The 19,879-nt window shown below is 36.5% G+C and overlaps 1 non-coding gene across 1 annotated transcript; it reads left to right on the forward strand.

The window, feature by feature from the left end:
* The first annotated feature begins 960 nt into the window (after positions 1 to 960).
* On the forward strand, positions 961 to 1,067 carry LOC113717490 (small nucleolar RNA R71). The gene has a single exon (XR_003454406.1). It is a non-coding gene; the product is annotated as a small nucleolar RNA R71 (small nucleolar RNA).
* Positions 1,068 to 19,879: the final 18,812 nt, after the last annotated feature.

Raw genomic sequence — 19,879 nt, forward strand, 5'->3', positions numbered from 1 at the left:
TCAATCTTTGTGGAAATGGCAACAGTGGAATTGGTGTTGTATCTCCAATTTGTGACTCATTTTCTTCCATCTTTTCTTTCCTTTTAATTTTCTTACTATCCTCTCCTAACTCACTCAACTGTTTGTTCTCTCTTCTTTCACATTCTCTCTCACATTCAATTACAGGCGGCTCATCTATTTTCTTACCACTACGGAGTGTTATAGCCTTCACATGCTCTCTTGGGTTTACCTCAGTCTTGCTAGGTAAATCTCCTTGGTTGCGATTGTTAACCGCATTTACTATTTGCCTTAATTGGACCTCGACATTTCTATACATAAGTTGATCCATCATTCCTTCAATTCTTTCAAACCATTGAGTAGTGGCACTGGCTAACTTTTCAATTTTATCATTTGATACATTTGCTAGTTTCTCAATTGCCAATTCCCAAGTTGGTTTGGACTCTGAAAGTAATTGTTTTGGTTGAAAATCCTGTGGACTACTTGGTCTTTGTTGGTTCCCTTGATCCTTCCATCCAAAATTCGAGTGATTATGCCATCCTGGATTGTAGGTATTAGAGTATGGATTGTTTTGGGGTGGACGGATGTAATTATTGAGGTATTGAACCTGATCGCTGCTAGAACAGATAGAATCATCATGATCTCCGCCGCAAGTAGTACAACATGTAACAACTATTTCTTGATTCGAGATAGAACCAACGTGCCTATTAAGTATCTTAACCACATTATCCATTTTTGCACTTAACATATTCAAGGTATCTACTTCAAGCATACCCTGCGGTTCTCCTTATATTACCTCGTTCGTTAGCCCATTGGTAGTTGTTAGCAGCCATTTCTTCAATCAATTATTGAGTTTCCTCAGTTGTCTTTCGAATCAATGCTCCTCCCGCTGCCGCATTTACATGCGTCTTTGTTGGATAGGTGGGACGATTGTAAAATGTTTGGACTACTAGCCAATCTGATAAACTGTGATGAGGACATCTTCGTTGCAATTTCCGATAGCGCTCCCAAACTTCATACAATGTCTCTCCTTCCTGCTGAGAAAAACTAGTTATATCCATTCTAAGTTTAGCAGTTTTTCCAGGTAAAAAAATTTATTGAGAAACGCCTTAGCTAATTCAGCCTAAGTAGTAAAAGTGTTTGGAAGATGAGATTGTAACTAAACCTTGGCTTTGTCCCTTAGTGAGAATGGAAACAATCGAAGTTTAATTGCATCATCACTAACACCATTCAACTTAATTGTATCACAGATTTCAAGAAATGTTGACAAGTGAGAATTTGGATCTTTAGTAGCATTACCTGCATATTGAGATTGTTGAACCATTTGAATCAGTGATGGTTTAATCTCAAAATTATTAGCATTTACCGTTGGCCTTGAAATGCTAGTTTGAGAATCTTGTGTTTCCAGTAAAGCAAAATCTCGTAGAATTCACCTATTTGGTTCGTTTTCCGCCATTTCTTCCTTAAATGGTAGTTCTATTAAAATTTCCTCTATCGGTTACCAAACCTCTTGTTCCTCTTGCTGTGGTGTATCCCTCCTTTGTCTACGCAACGTCCTTTCAATTTCTGGATCGAAAGGTGCTACTTCTCGAGATGTTCGGTGCATATATTATAAATAGAAACAAAAAAGATTATGCAACTTTTATTTATCAAAAATTGATTAAAATGTTAAGCTAGCTATAGACAGCTCAACTAAAAATACAGATGTCTAAATTAATAGAGATGAGTAGGCTCTAATATTGCCGCTCCCCGGCAACGACGCCAAAAACTTGATGGGATTTTTATATCAATGCAAGTTTAAATCCAATTTTATACCCGTTGACTGCAAGTGTACGGGCCGAAATCGTAATGTAGGGTATGTATCGGGTCGATCCCACGAGAAGCAAATTAAACAAGTACTAGGCCCTTATTTTTCTCTATTATTTAGACTTACAATAAATTTGAGCAAGAAAATTATAATGCTGTTATTGTCTACAAATCTGGTTTAATCAATGTTAAATGCAAATGGAGAAATTTCACTAAAGATTGAATTTAGGGATGTAGATTCCACTTATGGCATAAACAACACAAATGAATAGATTTACCTCTTGTTATTTTTCTTGTTTAACCAGGGATTCATTTCCAATATTATCAAATCTCATTCTTATGATGAAATGGCCGAGAGCAATATAGTTTTCCCTATTTTCATGGTGAAATACTAGTTCTACTCTGTTTTCCTTCATGAAATGCTGGAAAATCCATTTAAGTGTACATTTATTTTCATGAACATACAACTCAAGCTCTACTTATGTTTTTTCATTGTTACTATCTATTCTCATTGACTAATAACAACTATGAACATGCTATTGGTGATCAAACAACAACAAGTAATTACAACTGCACAAATAGACAAGTTAATACAAGATATAACAAGTGTAAATCACATTCAATTCATATTATTTAACCATAAGTTTCATCTGCTCCCTAGATAAAGAAAATTAGCTACTCATGAATGAAATAAAAATCAAACTCACAAGTTTATTAATGCAAAACATCATAAAGTACAATTACAAGAAAGATAAAAGAAAGCTTAGCCAATTAATGCTGAAACCCTCAAATTTCTGTTATGTTCTTGTACAAGATGATTACAAGATGAGTCTCCAATTGCTTCATCAAGAACTTCTAACTAGAGAGAAAATGTTACCAGATGAAAAACTCCCTACGTATGGTGTCCTGACCTCTCCCAATGTCTCTGCATAAAAACTGCTCAAGAGCTCCAATTTTCCAAGTCAAATTCCACATTTTGATTTTCAAATCTCAACTTTGTTAGGATAGTCAATTACCAATGTTTTTGACTTGAAAATAAGCCACCTTTTTTGCCCTTTTGTCTTCTGAAGCATATGCACCGAATTCCCTTGCAACTTATGGCTGGAAAGTAGTATGAATACGAGAGAAATGGCTGAGCAAATTGCAGCTTTTCGGCTACAAAACACGACTACACAAAATGTGGCAAAAACGCGCGTTTTCAACTTGGCATTGTTTCAACTACGATTTTCTCTATGATGAAGGCCGAACTAGCTTTTGTGCAAAACACAAAAGTTGTATCCCTTAGAGTTAGCTTTACAATTCTTTAAGAATCATCCAAATCAGAGTTTTGTAGCCTGAGATATGGTCAAAATATTATCACCTGGTCAAACCCCTATTTCGATTTTCGACCACAGAATGCAGCTTCTGTATTCTGACTTTTTATCCATGAAAATAGCAGAATTGGATTTCGATGTCTTTATAACAATTGTATCTCTTTATTAGCTTTAAAATGGTATAAAGATCATTTCAATCCGATAAGTGTAGTTTCAGATATAGTCGAAATACCGAAGAGTGTCAAAACTGTCTTGAATTGCATTTCCTCACTTTGAACGTTTTTCACTTCATTTCTCTTTTAACCACTTGAATTCATCACCAATTATCTATTTTTCACCTCACTTGATATCCTTTGGTGATTGAATCATTAAACCTGCATAAAAATGAAGTTCTTATCACTAAAATCAATAGAAATGCAATAATAGCCACTTTTACCAAATAATGTATATTTTTACTAAAACCTATTTATTTTAGTTATAAAACTAAATAATCAAAGCAAAATCAACTCATAAAATGCACTTAAAAATACGTAAAATAAACCCTTATCAATACACTTTTTCTAATCTAAAACTCACTCTTAATCACCAAATTGAGTACACACTTCACACCAATTACTCATTCTACCAAAAGACGCAAAACCCTAATTTATGATAACAAGAAAACGAAAAAAAATCCTTGATTCTATGTTTGATTGCAATTATTGAGGGAGTGAATGAGTAGTAAAGCTATTATAAAGGAATAAATTTCAAATAAAAGGGAATTTTAAGAAAAATATGAGGAATTTTACAAGTCCTCACATTCTCTCCCCCTTAAGAGAAATTCGATGTCGAAATTCATACATTTTGTCACAAACAACTGCCGATACTTCTCTTGCATATCTTTCTCCAACTCTCAGGTTACCTCCTCCACCTCATGGTGTGTATTATTATTACATGATAAGGTGATTGCATATACCCCTAAAAAGTAAAATCTTACAAGAGAAATTATCCAACTCATGATTTGGACATAGTGGCTACGATATTTGCATTAAAGAAGTGGAGACATTACCTATCTGGGGTAAACATGAGATCGATTAAGTTGCCCTATGACTTGGAAGTTAAAACGCCTATCGGGAAAAATTAATGTTTGATTGCTAGTTGGATGAACAGAAATTGTGAAGTATGGGTTGTAAAGCGTAAATTAGTGATTGATTTGATAGGCATAACTATTAAGGGAATGATATTGTCCTAGGTGTGAATTTCGGGGACGAAATTCTTTTAAGAACGGAAGGATGTGAGGACCCAAAAATTTTCTTTTTTTTTAATCTTATTTTACTGGTTTATTTAAATATTTATTTACTTGTTTTTTCTGAATTATTTATTTCAATTATTTTAAATCCATTTACATAGAACCATGTCCCACTTATGTTTTAAAAACATTCCGGTAGCAAAATTTATTTTTCTGTGACTCGTTTAGCGAGAAATAGTGAATACATGTTTTCCAGAAAATATTCAATTCGAGAATGCAATAATCTTGGAGAATTAAGAATAATTAATAGTAGACTAAGAAAAGTTAATTAAGGGATTAGAGCTGAGTGAATTCAAATTTTCGCTTTATTGCGCGCATGTCGATAGTTTCCCGAAAGACGCATCGCTACAAACTAATTGGAGATTTGAGAAATTAATACTAGACTTGTGTGAAGACTCAAGTTTTTATTTCTAAAATAATCATTTTTATAATTATGTACCCTAGTATTAGCTAATTATATTATCGTTACATGAATTACTTGTAAATTTTGCTTTATCGCACGTGAATCGAAAGTTCGCGTATATCGAGTTGGAACGGTTAAATGGAGATTTAAGAAATTTGTACTAGACTACTAAAAGTGAATAATTATAATGTTAAAGGAAGTACATTAGAGATTTAGTGCACAAGTGAAATAAACCCGAGAGAAATCGGATACGAAAAGCGAGCGCGCGAGCACAATTCTCTGTTGACTTTCGTTAGAATTTTGGTCACAAAATCCTCAAGCTTCCAAAGGAAGCTTCACAACACACCAACCTCTCTTTTCTCTCTCTTAGTGCTGGTCAAACCAGCCAAGGAAGAAGAAGAGTAAGCTCTTTGTCATTCTTGCTCCATTCTTGCACAGTTTCACTCCAAAAATTTTACTCAACTTCCATATCACTCAGAGATTAACTTAAGTTTGGTGGAAGACTTCATGTTGGTGGTTTTCTTGGAGCTTTTGTGATAAAAAATTTCTAGTTCTTCACGGGTTCAAGAGGTATACACCTCAACTCATCCAATCTTTCATTTCTTGACTTTAAAGAGTTTCATTCTCGGTTTTGAAGCTTGTAGCTTCCTTGTTGTTGTTATTTGGATTGGATTGGTTGAAGTGGGGTCTATGAACTCCCACCTTGGTTATATAAGGACTGCCATAATGTTAAAATGTGTGTTAGTGTGTTTGTGATGAGTGTTAAGGTTAGAAATTGAAGGAAAGATCGAAGGAAATTGCGTAGGAATGCTGGCCGAATCTGTCTTGTTTTTGCCGTGCCTTTATTTTGAAATTTTGTGGGTTGTTTTGCTATGAAACTGATGTAGATATATTGTATATGATGTGTAGAAGGTTTCTACCAAAAATCATTTGAATTGGTTGAGCAAAACTTGAAATTTCGAAACGTAAAGAAATTTCGAAAACGTGTTCAGGTAGTCTGAACAGTGCACCTTTGATTGAACATATCTCTTTGTACAGATATCAAAATCGAGTGCTGTTTGTGGCATAGATTTCCAACGGTAAAAAATTCACTTTCTAGTTCGAAATAAGTGAGCCGTAGTGAGTCGGCAAAGAAGTTGTATTTTATGGCTTTATTTTCTCTCACTTATGGATTGATTTTGAAAATGAATTGTTTTGATGAAATGTAGCCTTATGATTCTAGTTTCCAACATCACTAACCATTCTCAATTTCAAGTTGTATTGAGTGAAATATGGTTCAATTTCCAAACTACGGCAAAGCTGGAAAACCCTTCTTTTTGCTGACCGACTGGTTTAGTTGTTTGTGAAATGTTTTTTTTTGAAATTTTGATGTCAACCAACTATCAATTGCTTATGAAATGTTTTTTGGACCTTGGTTTCACAAATGAACCAAAATGGGGCTGGTTTTATGGTGCAAGTGTTTGAAAAGGAAAAGAAAACAAGAAGACAGATTTGCTTTGGGAATTTCTTGAACTTTGGTAGTTTTTTTAACTAGCTTCCCTTACGAGTTTTTACGTGAAATTTGATAGAGGAGTAGTTCTCATATGGAAGTTTAAGTGTACCAAATTTGGTGTTATTCTAAGACAATTTTGATACCAAAATGATGTCCCAAAGTTTACTTTTCAAATTTGGAAAACTTCTGAATAGTGTACAAAAGTCAGCCGATTTTAAGCTACTATATCTTTATGCTCCAAACTCCGAATTTAGTTCCGTTTGTCATGTTTGAAAACTTGGTTAAAGATCTTATTGTGTTACGAATTTCAAAGGTTAGTTCACTTTCTGTGAATTTTGTCGAATTTTCAAAGATTGCCGAAAAATATGACTGAAACTGCCTTGTTTGTTCAGATCAGCCACTTTGAGTTGAAAATTGAATGCCTTCCGTTTAGAATTTTGGAAAAGCATATTCTAAAAACTTTTAGTACTTTGAACCAAAATTTCAATGATATAAAGTTTTTCAAATTTGGACCTACTGAGTGCAAGTTCTAATTTGTTTAAATTTGACGTGCAAAACTGAAATTTTCCGACTCGATGGGAAATGAGTTTTTGGAAACTCTTCCCCATCCTTTAATATTGATTAACCGTTTTAAACTCGATTTCATGAAGGAAATTAGTTTTCCTTGTGTTATTGAAACCCATATTTGAGTATCGATTTACGAGTAATTAAGACTCTCTTTCATGATATTTTCTTAGTATTGTACAAGTGTACAATCTTTCTTGTTAGCAAAGGATTTATAAGTAATAGTGTGTGATAGTCAATTATTATTTGCTCAGGCGCTCAAGGGGACCTTCAAGAGGATCTCGAAGCAGACGCTTAAAAGTTGTTTGAGCACTTACTTCCTATTTTGACTGGTGAGTGTCAAGTGCATGATTTGTTGCAATTATGTGAATTGCTTCTTATGGACTGAATGGCTTATAATTGTTGAGTCGAGTGGGTACTTTATCGCACTCGTTCTCTTTTAACTGATTGAACAACTGAACTGAACTACTTGTAAATGACTTATAACTGAATTGTTTGCATGTCGTTGGAGTGAATCTCCTCGACTTATAACTGAACTGTGGGGACGTCCAAATCTCAATTGGCCGACCTTGCGACTCGACTTAAGGCAGTTTTAGTCATGTTTTTCGGCAATCTTTAAAAATTTGACAAAATTCACAGAAAGTGAATTAGCCTTTGAAATTCGTAACACAATAAGAACTCTAACCAAGTTTTCAAACACGATAAACGGAACTAAATTTGGAGTTTGGAGAGTAAAGATATAGTAGCTTAAAGTCGGCTGATTACAATATTCAGAAGTTTTTCATATTTGAAGAGCAAACTTTGGGACATCAGTTGGATATCAAAATGGCCTTAGAATAACTCCAAATTTGGTACACTTAAACTTCCATATGAGCACTACTCTTCTGTCAAATTTCACATAAAAACTCGTACGGGAATGCAGTTAACAAAACTATCAAAGTTCAAGAAATTCCCAAAGCAAATCTGTCTTCTTATTTTCTTTTCCTTTTCAAACACTTTGCACCATGAAACCAGTCCCATTTTGGTTCATTTGTGAAATCAAGGTCTGAGAAACATTTCATAAGCAATTGATAGTTGGTTGACATCAAAATTTCAAAATAAAACATTTCACAAACAACTAAACCAGTTGGCCAGCAAAAAGAAGTTTTCCAGTTCTGCCGTAGTTTGGAAATTAAACCATATTTCACTCAATATAACTTGGAATTGAGAATGGTTGATGGTGTTGGAAACTAGAATCATAAGGCTACATTTCATCAAAATAATTCATTTTCAAAATCAATTCATAAGTGAGAAAAAATAGAGCAATAAAATGCAGCTTCTACCTTTCTCTCGAATAGGCCATCAGAACAAGAAAGCAACTTTGCCGACTCACTACGGCTCACTCATTTCGAACTAGAAAGTGAATTTTTTATCATTGGAAATCTATAACTGTCTAGTTGCAAATGCCGTAAACAACACTCGATTTCGGTGTCTGTACAAAGAGGCATGGTCGATCAAAAGTACACTGTTCAGACTGCCTGAACACGTTTTCCAGATTTCTTTACATTTCAAAATTTCAAGTTTTGCTCAACCAATTCAAATAGTAATTGGTAGAAACTTTCTACACATCATATACAACATATCTACATCAGTTTCACAGTAAAACAACCCACAAAATTTCAAAATAAAGGCACGGTAAAAACAGGACAGATTCGGCCAGCATTCCTACGCAATTTCCTTCGATCTTTCCTTCAATTTCTAACCTTAACACGCATCACAAACACACTAACACATATTTTAATATCATGGCAGTCCTTATATAACCAAGGTGGGAGTTCATAGAGCCCAATTCAATCCAAATAACAACAACAACAAGGAAGTTACAAGCTTCAAAATCGAGAATGAAACTTTTTAAAGCCAAGAAATGAAAGATTGGATGAGTTGAGGTGTATACCTCTTGAACCCTTGAAGAACTAGAAATTTTTTATTACAAAAGCTCCAAGAAAACCGCCAAGATGAAGTCTTCCACCAATCTTAAGCTAATCTCTAAGTGATATGGAAGTTGAGTGAAGATTTTAGAGTGAAATTGTATAAGAATGGAGCAAGAAGGATGAAGAGCTTTCTCTTCTTCTTCCTTGGCTGGTTTGGCCGGCACTAAGAAAGAGAAAAGAGAGGTTTGTGTGTATTGAAGTTTCCTTTAGCTTCAGTGTTTTGTGACCAAAATTCTAATGAAAGTCAACTGAGAATAGTGCTTGTGTGCGCGCGTTTCTTATCCGATTTTTTCGTGCTTGTTTCACTTGTGCACTAAATGTCTAATGTACTTTCTTTAACATTATAATTATTCACTTTTAGTAGTCTAGTATAAATTTCTTAAATCTCCATTTAACCGTTCTGGGCGATATACGTGAACTTCCGATTCGCGACCGATACACTACAACAAAAATGGTCTTTCCTGACATGTTTGTAAGGACACTTGTTGGTTTGTGTCATTATAACACTCCTATCATGACACTTATTAGCAATTCAATAATATATACTCTAATTTTTTTTATTTTATCAGGTATAAAAATAATAATGTGCCTTTAGACTATCTAACATGACACTTGAGAAAATGTAAGATATACCAAAAAAAAAAAAAGACACTAAACAGGATCGTTTGATTTTGGCGGAAGATTCATTTGCTCTAAAACACTCAAAATTTTCATTCTGCCAGCCGAAACGCTTACTCAAAACACTTGCTCAAAATTTTCATTTTCCAACTCCACCATTTCCAGCCTCCCTCTCCTGTCTCTCTATCTCTCTGTTGTCAGATTCCGATGTAGTTGGTGGGAAAAATGGGTAGCAGCCAGGCAGCAATTTCCATAAAGCTTCAACCGTGGCTCCCTCAGGCAGCTAACAGCAGCATCAACAACAAAATCTCTCTCGAAGGAAACCCACTTCCGGGTCATCATTATCATCTTCTTCGAATTCGGCTCAACAAATTTCTCCCCCGACTCGAGTAGTTCATCGAGAATCGTCTTCCAAGTCCAATCTCAATTTGCCCTTTTGGCAAACTACCTGGTTCATTGGCTTACTTTTACTAATGGCAATCTCGTTTTTCGGTCTCGCCATTTTCCTTTTTCTTACCCTTGACTCCGATTTCACCTCTTCCCCCGTCTCTACCGCTTTCGAAGGCGTCCAAGTAAGCCAAAAGCCCACTTACTACTTCAAATTCGTGGTTTTTGCGTTCCTGTAGTTGCACAGATATGTGGTGCATCTTTCTGTGTGTGTGTGTTTTTCCCCTTATTTGTTGAAATTGTACGCAGAAAGTTGTTTTATAGTTATTTTTGGTTCAAAATTTGGACCAAGTTTGTGCTATTATAGGCATGTGATGGTTATAAATTATAGCGTTTCAGAGGTTTATAAGCTAAAAGAGGACAGGGAAAGAGGAAATGGAGTTGTTTGTGTAGAATTAGTAATAGCCTTCGACATGTTTGATGAAATGCCTCAATAATCTTTGTTGAAAATCTAGCTGGGCATGTGACCACTTTTTGGTCTGCCTTCGGATGTACAAGTAGCAGCTGATTGCAAAAAATGGACAAAGGCAAGTCGTAAAGCTGCACGACTCCAGGCAGCTAAAGATGCTGCACCTGTTAGGGTTGAGATCTTGGAAGTTGGCGAAGAAGGTATGCTAACAGAGGAGTTGGCGCACAACTTGGTCATTAGTGAAGGTGAGATTTTTAGATCTTTATACTCAAAGGGAATCAAACATGATGGTGTGCAAACTCTCAGCAAAGACATTGTGAAGATGATCTGTCAGGAGTATGATGTTGAAGTTATTGATGCTGACCCTGTGAAAGTGGAGGAAATGGCAAAAAAAAGGTAATTTTTTATGAAGATGATGTCGACAAGTTGGAAGACAGGCCTCCTGTTCTGACCATCATGGGACACGTGGACCATGGGAAAGTAAGCAACAAAATTTTTTCTCGTAGTTGGTTTCAAGAAGTATTATGTGTGTCGCCAGTTAATGGATCTTTTTTGAAGTCATTATGATCTCATCCCATGAAATAATTTTACCTTTCTTTGTTATTTGATTGTTGCCAATGAACATTTTGTGTGCTTCCAGTTAATTGATCTTTAGGAGAGTCATTCTAGATTTATTGTCCCATAACAATCTTTAGCTAATATATTACTGGTTTTCTTTTGGGTTGGCAGACCACACTTTTGGATTACATCAGGAAAAGTAAGGTATGAATCGATTATTTTTATTGAAGTTCACGTTGAGGTACATTTTTTGTAATGCCATTATGATTTGATGACTTTAGAAGAAGTACCTTATTCTGTCTTATGTTATGATACTTGAATAGCTGGGAACTAAATCTTAGACAACCTACTGTAGGTGGCAGCATCTGAAGCAGGTGGAATTACTCAAGGCATAGGGGCATACAAGGTACAAGTACCTTTTGATGGCAAGCCACAAACTTGTGTTTTCCTTGACACTCCAGGACATGAGGTAATTAATGATGTAGCACTGGTTCTAACTTTTAACTGCTTATTCATGCAAGTTTTTTTTTCTTTTTTAAAATTTTTATGTCAAATGCTCTTCTTGGAGATTTTGCAGACATATCTTAAAAGGCCTTTGCCAAGATGAATTATCTAACATAACTGTACAAATGGTTGGATAGGCATTTGGAGCAATGAGAGCTCGTGGAGCCAGAGTAATAGACATTGTTGTTATTGTAGTTGCTACTGATGATGGAATTCGACCTCAAACAGAATAGGCCATTGCTCATGCCAAAGCAGCTGGAATGCCAATTGTTATTGCTATAAACAAAGTGCGCTTGCATTTATTCTGAGATTTTCCACTGTGTGTTGGCTTGTATATCATTTAGTGGCTTGTATATCATTTAGTCTCATTTGCATTCTGCTTTTGATGTATGAAACATGATGACAAATCTCCTCTTGCTTATGGGAGTTGGCATTTTCAGTTCTCATAATCATAGTACCGCTCAAGTTTGATGTTTCTAGATTTTTACATCATAGCATATTATCTTATATGCATTCTGTTTTTTGGGATAATTTTAAAAGTCCTTTGGGTTTCTGATTAACGGAATGTAGAGCATGGAGCACTACCTGCAGGTTGCTTCTATTTAAAAAAAAAAAAAAAACTCCTGTCAATTAAAAGTGTCAGCATAGAATTCGATATTCTAATGTTGTACTATACCTATCCTGACACTTTCAATTATCAAGAAAAGAGATTTTTGTTGGTAGATGGGATGTTATAACAGCATAGTTTTCCTGACATGTTGAATAGTATGAGTCTATCCCCACATTGGAAGGGACAACACTCGCCCTAGATGTGAGGATAGATAAAGTGTCAGGTTAGATTATCTATACTGACACTTTTAAATGCCGTTAAAGGCCATTTTTGTTGTAGTGATAAAGCGAAATTTACAAGGAATTTATGTAATGATAATATAATTAGTTAATATTAGGATAAATAATTATAAAAATAATTATTTTAGAAATAAAAACATGAGTTCTCACATGAGTCTGTATTAATTTCTCAAATCTCCAATTAGTTTGTGGCGGCGCGTCTTTCGAGAAACTATCAACGTGCGTGCGATAAAGCGAAAATTTGAACTCACTTACCTCTAATTTCTTAATTAACTTTTCTTAGCCTACTATTGATCATTCTTAATTCTTCAAGATTATTGCACTCCCGAATAGAATATTGTTTCGAAAAACGTGTATTCGCTATGTCTCGCTAAACGAGTCATAGAAAAATAAATTTTGCTACCGAAATATTTTTAAAACATAAGTGGGACATGGTTCCATGTAAATGGATTTAAAATGGTTGAAATAAATTATTTGGAGAAAGCGGCTGAATAAATATTTAAATAAACCAGTAAAATAAGATAAAAATAAGAAAATTTTTGGATCCTCACATCCTTCCCTCCTTAAAAGAATTTCATTCTCAAAATTCACACTTAGGACAATATCATTCTCTTAATAGTTATGCCTATTAGATCAATCACTCACTTACGCTTTTCAACCCATACTTCACAATTCCTATTCATCCAACTAGCAATTAAATCTTGATTTTCCCCAATAGGCGTTTTAACTTCCAAGTCATAGGGCAACTTAATCGGTCTTATGTCTACCCCAGATAGGTGATGTCTCCACTTCTTTAATGCAAATATCGCAGCCGCTATGTCCAAATCATGAGTTGGATAATTTCTCTTGTAAGATTTTACTTTCTAGGGACATATGCAATCATGTTATCGTGTAATAATAATACACACCATGAAGTGGATGAGGTAACCTGGGAGTTGGAGAAAGATATGCAAGAGAAGTATTCGGAACTATTTGCGACTAAAGGTATGAATTTCAAGGTCGAAATTCTTTTAAAGGGGAGAAAGTGTGAGGACTTGTAAAAATTCCTCATATTTTTCTTAAAATTTCCTTTTATTTGGAATTTAGTCCTTTATAATAACCTTACTACTCATTCACTCCCTTAATAATTGCAATCAAACATAGAATCAAGGGTTTTTCCTTTCGTTTTCTTATTATCGTAAATTAGGGTTTTGCGTCTTTTGGTAGAGTGAGTAATCGGTGTGGAGTGTGTACTCAATTTGGTGATTAAGAGTGAGTTTTAGATAAGAAAAAGTGTATGTTTAGGAGTGATAATCATAAGTGAGTGAATCATAAATTAAAACACTAATACACGCGATTTAAGGAAAATCGGTTTAAACCGACGCGTACCATTCGCTGCTGATTGCATACACCATTTGACCACCACTTTATTACCTTAATATCCTTGTTATTATTTCAGAAATATCAGCCCTTGATTATCCTAGAGAGGGCCGAAATTGTTGACCAAAAAGAAAAGAAAAAGAAGAAAAATTAAGGATTTAATCTTGAGGCGACACTTGGCAACCATCCAAGGGTTGTTTGACCAAACCAATTTCAACCTTCTTATCTTTTCTTGAGCTTCATTTCTTCCTCATTATCCTCCAAGGTGGCCGAGAGTTTAAGAGAGAAAAGAGGGAAGAAACACTTCAATTCCAATATTGATTTTTTGCCTTGTTTGAGTTGAATAAAAAATCTAAACCGATTAAACTTTCACTTTGGAACTTAGGAAGCTTTGTGTGGTAAAGTTTTGGAAGGAAGGATTGTGATTTTCTCCTACAAGCAGCCTTAGAAGGTATCATGGCTGCCTTTCCTTTTTCTCTTCTTAATTTTGCTAAAGTTTGGATAGAATCTCTTAATCTTGGTTTATGATGGTTAATTAGTGAGTTTTGCATGATATGGTGGAATGTTTAGCTAGGGTTTGGTATTTTCAGTTGTGATTCTTGTTTTTATCTAGTATATGATGTTGATGAGTTTAAATAGGGATTTGGAGTAGTGATTCAAGACATAAATGTGATTTTCAAGCATTGAATCATCAAATTCCATAAATTGTAGGCCAATCTGTCCTCTTTCTGACCTATATATCCGAGTATAATAGAGGCTGAATCAGGTCTAGGTTAAAACATAAAAGTTGTAGGAAATTGAGTTAACTAGCTGCCTACAAAATTTCAGCTAAATCGGAGCACCATAGCATGTAAAATGACTAAAATACCCCTGACTGCCGAATGCTCTTTTCCGCAGACAGTTTTCTGTTTTCTTTGAGATTGCATATTTTGACCTTGAAAATGCACGAATTAGATGTTGATACCTCATAGAAAATGTAGTTCTCTGTCCTAGCTTCGAAACTCCATAAAATTTACCCTAAACCAATAAGCGTAGCTTCAGTTGTGACCGAAACGCCAAGAGACGTCAAACCTGCTGTTTAGCCTTTGTCTTTAAAATTGGTTTTCGGTTGCATTGTAAGACTTGAGTTGTAATTGGATGACTTTGAGCTTAGTTAAAGGGCTATTGTGTTAACATTGCTTATGTTTGACCTTGGGCTGAATTGAGGAAATAATGAAGCCATAAATAGCTGAAAAATAGTGAAATACAAAGGGCGTGCCGCCCAAATTTTCACTCGAGGGTTAGGCGTGTGTACTCGCGACTTGGCGCGATGATTTGAGGATGAATTGAGCTTGTTTTATCTAGGGTAGTTGAGGCTACTTTTGTAGAGATATATAAGCTGGAATTTAGTCGAAACTTGTACCCTTGGAAAAAATGAAAGTAACAACCAATAAAAATACGTTATTCTCGTCTTTTCGACTCAAATGGGAATTTCAAAGTTTTACTCACTTTATTACCAAAACTAAAAGATCGAGCATGAGTTTTCTAGGACATGAAACCAAATGAGTTTCAATTACTTTCTTTTCGTTAAATGAAACGCTTAAGTTTCGAACTTTAGTTGATTTCAAAACTCTTAAACTAGGAGTAATACCTGAAACGATGTTTTATCGCAAATTTGGACTCCAAACCAAGAGTAATACTTGAACGTGATCCGAAGAAGCACTAAATCTTTGGTGAGTGCTTCCAAATACCTAATTGAACTTAATACTTATTTTCAATACTTGACCAATGTGATCGAATGATATGTGATTGGTTTGATCGGCAAGGGTGTACTTTATCGCACTTGGCCTAATGTGCCATATTCTTGTTCATTGATTGAAAGTGACTTAATGTATATGCATATGATTCGTATCTTGTTTGGAATTCCAGAAATCCTGTGGCTAGTTAATCGAGTCGAGTCTGCAAGGGGGATTGGTTGATTCGATAACGAACCCTGGGTCTTTAGTTTTTGTCGAGTGGAGTGTTATCTTCTCGACTAACCGGTATACTCGAGTATTACCATCAGTGTTTATCTTGGAATTCAGACCCGGTAAAGGGTTTGATTGGTGGATGGAGATTGGAGTTAAGTGGTATACTACCGGACTAGTTACCTTACTTGAAAGTTGACAGAGTGTCAACTATTATATGATCAAGTTATGGTGGAGCTAGTTTACAAGAGCAATTGTATCCTTTTACATGAAATGCTAAATAATTAATGTTTGGTCATCCGAAGTGTTATTGCTCATTTTTTTGATTTGTTAATGCTCGCTACTTTACTATTATGGTGTTGTCACTTGTACTTATTGGTCAACTTGCTATTTGGGAACTCACTGAACTTTAGCTTACTCTATTAGTTTTTTTTCCTTACAGGGGGTACGAGCGAAGCGTGAGACTTGTACAGGCTAGCGTAGTCTAGTTTTTGAAAATTTTGTAATTGTACTCACACTAGTTGCTTGATTAGGGTTGAAATTTAGAACTCCAATCTTTTGATGTATTTAGGATTGTATGGAAGTTTGAGAAAGAAATGGATGTATTTGTATGTTTCAAATTTGACAACTGTTGTTTTATTTACGTTAAGAAGTTGTGAATTATATTATCCAAAATAGTGAGTTAGTCTTGACAAGAGTTGAACAGGCGGTCCGCTAAACCCTGGGGTACGCACTAGGGGAAGGTAGGATCGTCACAGGTGTTATCAGAGTCTAGGTTTGAAGTGATCTGGGTAGATTGAGTGATTTATACCAAATATTGTTTGGTTACAGTTTGATTATGATAGTCTAGGGTTTCACACTCACGAATAGGTGTTTAACCCATATTTATTTGTCTAACTTGCTCATTCTCGCGATGTTACTTGTAATGTAGGTTATGGAGAGTAAAGATGCCAGTGGGGGTGTCGGGCCATCTCGGCCAGCACCTTGAGGGGCCTATCTGTCGCGTACTTACCTACAAGGAGAGTCCCGGTGGACCTGTGTGTCGGTGGTCTCCAGCACATAAGATCCGACATTGCGACTGTTGGAAGACTTACTCATACTTCGATAGGGTAGTACTTGCAGTTAACGATGAGAGGAGACGATTAGGTAGCACCAATCGTAGGTGCCAGATGGAGATAGAGCGCCTACAGGCAGTCCTCCGAGTACAGGGTGCTAGGATCTGAGAGATTGAGGTTTCGGTTCTTAACGAGTAGGAACAGACTAATTCCTTTAGGGAGTAGGTTCAGGTGGCTAATAGTCGCCTTGTTCAGGTAGTTAGAGATGTGAGAGACCGGACCGACCGTATTTTAACAGAGTGCGGGGCCGTAGTGGAGGATGTGGCGCAGGACTTGGCCGAGAAGGGTCAAGGGCATGTGGTCCCTAGTGATCCTAAGGAGGATCTTGAGGAGGACCCGGAGGAGGAGCGAGTTGCACCTGCGGAGTCGGTTGGGTCGGCGTCTAACTATACCCCTAGTTTAGGATTTTTGAGGGATTTTGTGAGGTAGTTAGGGACATAGTGGGATGACACGTCCCATTTTATTTTTGAATTAGATGTGTTAAGGTGGATGTATATAGGGTTTGCTTTTGTTCTATGTCCCTTGGCTTATATAGTACTTTCTACCTCGTTGGCTATGTGTATAAAAAACATGTTTATTTGAAATGTGTTTTATTGCCTCTGCTTTATGATTTGGATGTGTTTTGTTTGAGCAGTACTTTATTTTGTTTATATTTATATAGTTGATTAGTGTTTATATTTATATAGTTGATAAATCAAGAAGCATGAAAGGTAGAAGAAATCAGGATCAGGGAGCTACTCGAGGGCGTAGTTCTAGTCGTTGCCATAGGGGTAGACAGGAACGGGAATCTGTGCAAGAACCAAAAGAGGAAAGAGGTGAAACAGTTGAGCTGCAACCTAGACCCCGAGCGGAAGGGAGGATTAGGTTGCAACGGCGATTCAACAGATGACCAATATCCTTGCTTGTTTGGTAGAATAATAGGGTCAAACCTCTGTGAATCAACCTAGGGATCCTGAAATGAAGCAAGATAGGGCTCTAGAAAGATTTCAAAAGTTTTTTCCTCCGAAATTCTTGGGAGGGCCGGACCCTGAAGTGGCTGAGAGATGGCTAGAAACAATTATCAATATATTTGCCACTTTAAATTATGCGAAGGATAGACAGATGCAATTTGCTATTTTTCAGTTTGAGGGACCGGCTAGAGCATGGTGGAATGTAGTGAGGCTAAGTGGGAGAGAGAGAGCATTGCATGGACCTGGTTGAATTTCGTTCGGGAGTTTAATGAGAAATACCCCCCACCGATAGTTCAGGAAAAAAGAGAAGATGATTTTATTAAACTCCGTCGAGGAACCCTAAGTGTATCTGAGTATGAGAGTCAGTTCACTAAACTATTGAAATTTACTCTCAAGTTGATAGTTACGGAGCAAAGGGGGGTAAGGAGGTTTGTGCAGGGACTCAATGTAGAGATACAGGAGGCCTTGGCGGCAGCCCAAATTAACACTTTTACGCAGGTTTTGGAGAGACCCAGAGAATAGAAATTGCGAGGGCACAAGTAAGGACTTTCCACGCAAAACAAAGAGGGGCGTCTAGTGGAAATCAAGGGCCGACACATAGTGATCGAAACATACCACCCCCTAAAGCTGGTAATGGAGCTGGAGGTAGAAGATTTACGGCTTCATTCAGGGAAGGTACTTCGAGGGGAGTCCAAAGTGGAAGGGGGCAGGGGAGAGGTGTCCCACAGGGATGCTAGACATCCACCCCCAGTATCGTGTGGGTATTGTGGGAAATCGAACCATACCGAGAATAATTGATGGAGAAAAGCTCGAAAATGTTTAAGGTATGGAAGTACGGAACACCAGATTGCCAATTGTCCACTAATCAGTGATGCTTAGTCGGCTGGCAAACCAAACCCTAAACCAATCAATGTAGGAGGGATCAGATCAAGGGTGCCAGCCAGGGTATACTCTTTGGACCAGCAATCAGTACCTAAACCATCGGAGGTAGTGGAAGGTACGATTCCTATTTTCCATCATCTAGCCAAATTTTTTATAGACCCTGGTGCAACCCACTCTTTTGTTAGTCCTGCATTTATGTTTGGAATTGATGTGAAAGCTGAAAGGCTACTATATGACCTAGAAGTGAAGACACCTACGGGTAACCAATCTTTACTTGCCAATAAGGTGTATAGAAATTGCGATATTTGAGTTGGTGAGCAGAAATTAGTCGCTAACCTTATAAGTCTAGCCATTAAGAGGTACGACGTTATTTTAGAAATGGATTGACTAGCTCATTATCATATTTGAGTAAATTGTTGTATAAAAGTGGTTCAGTTTTGCATATCGGGTGAGGCAACTCCAAAACTAGACGTGAGGGGTATGTTAGGCTCATCTGTCTTTATTTCAGGAATAAGGGCTAGGAAATTACTTAGTCATGGGGTACGGGGTTATCTAACTTTTCTAATTAACACTCCAGGAGAAAATATTAACTTAGAAAATATGCCGGTGATCAATGAGTATCCAGACGTGTTTCCAGAGGAGCTGGTGTCATTTTTACCCGAAAGAGAGATTGTATTTAAAGTTGACCTAGCACTTGGAACTGCTCCCATTTTAAAAATCCCTTATCGAATGGCGCCCGCTAAATTTAAGGAGTTAAAATTTCAATTGCAAGACTTGTTAGAATGGGGATTCATACATGAAAGCGAGTCATCTTGGAGCGCTCCAGTGCTATTTGTCAAAAAGAAGGACGGAAGTTTAAGATTGTTCATTGATTATCGGGAGTTGAATGCAGTAACCATTAAGAACCAATATCGTTTGCCCCACATCGATAAGTTGTTTGATCAATTACAAGGGATCGTGGTGTTTTCTAAGTTGGATTTTCGACAAGGATATTACCAATTGAGAATTACAAATGAGGATGTGCTAAAAACGGCCTTTAACACTCGATATGGGCATTCCGAGTTTGCGGTAATACCTTTTGGCTTAACCAATGCCCCAGCGGCCTTCATGGATTTAATGCATCGGGTGTTTAAACCTTATTTGGATAGATTCGTGGTGGTGTTTATTGATGATATCCTAGTGTATTCGAAGAAAAGGGAGGAGCATGAACAACATTTGAGAATAGTGTTGCAAACCCTAAGAGAGCACCAATTGTTTGCTAAATTTAGCAAGTGTGAATTCTGGTTAGAGAAAGTGGCGTTCCTAGGCTACATAATTTCAAAAGATGGACTTACTGTAGACCCGACTAAAGTGGAAGCTGTTGCCAAATGGAAATGGCCGGAGAACCCTACCGAAGTTTGAAGTTTTCT

The sequence above is a fragment of the Coffea arabica genome, chromosome 11c (assembly GCF_036785885.1).
Source record: "Coffea arabica cultivar ET-39 chromosome 11c, Coffea Arabica ET-39 HiFi, whole genome shotgun sequence".
Lineage (NCBI taxonomy): Eukaryota > Viridiplantae > Streptophyta > Magnoliopsida > Gentianales > Rubiaceae > Coffea > Coffea arabica.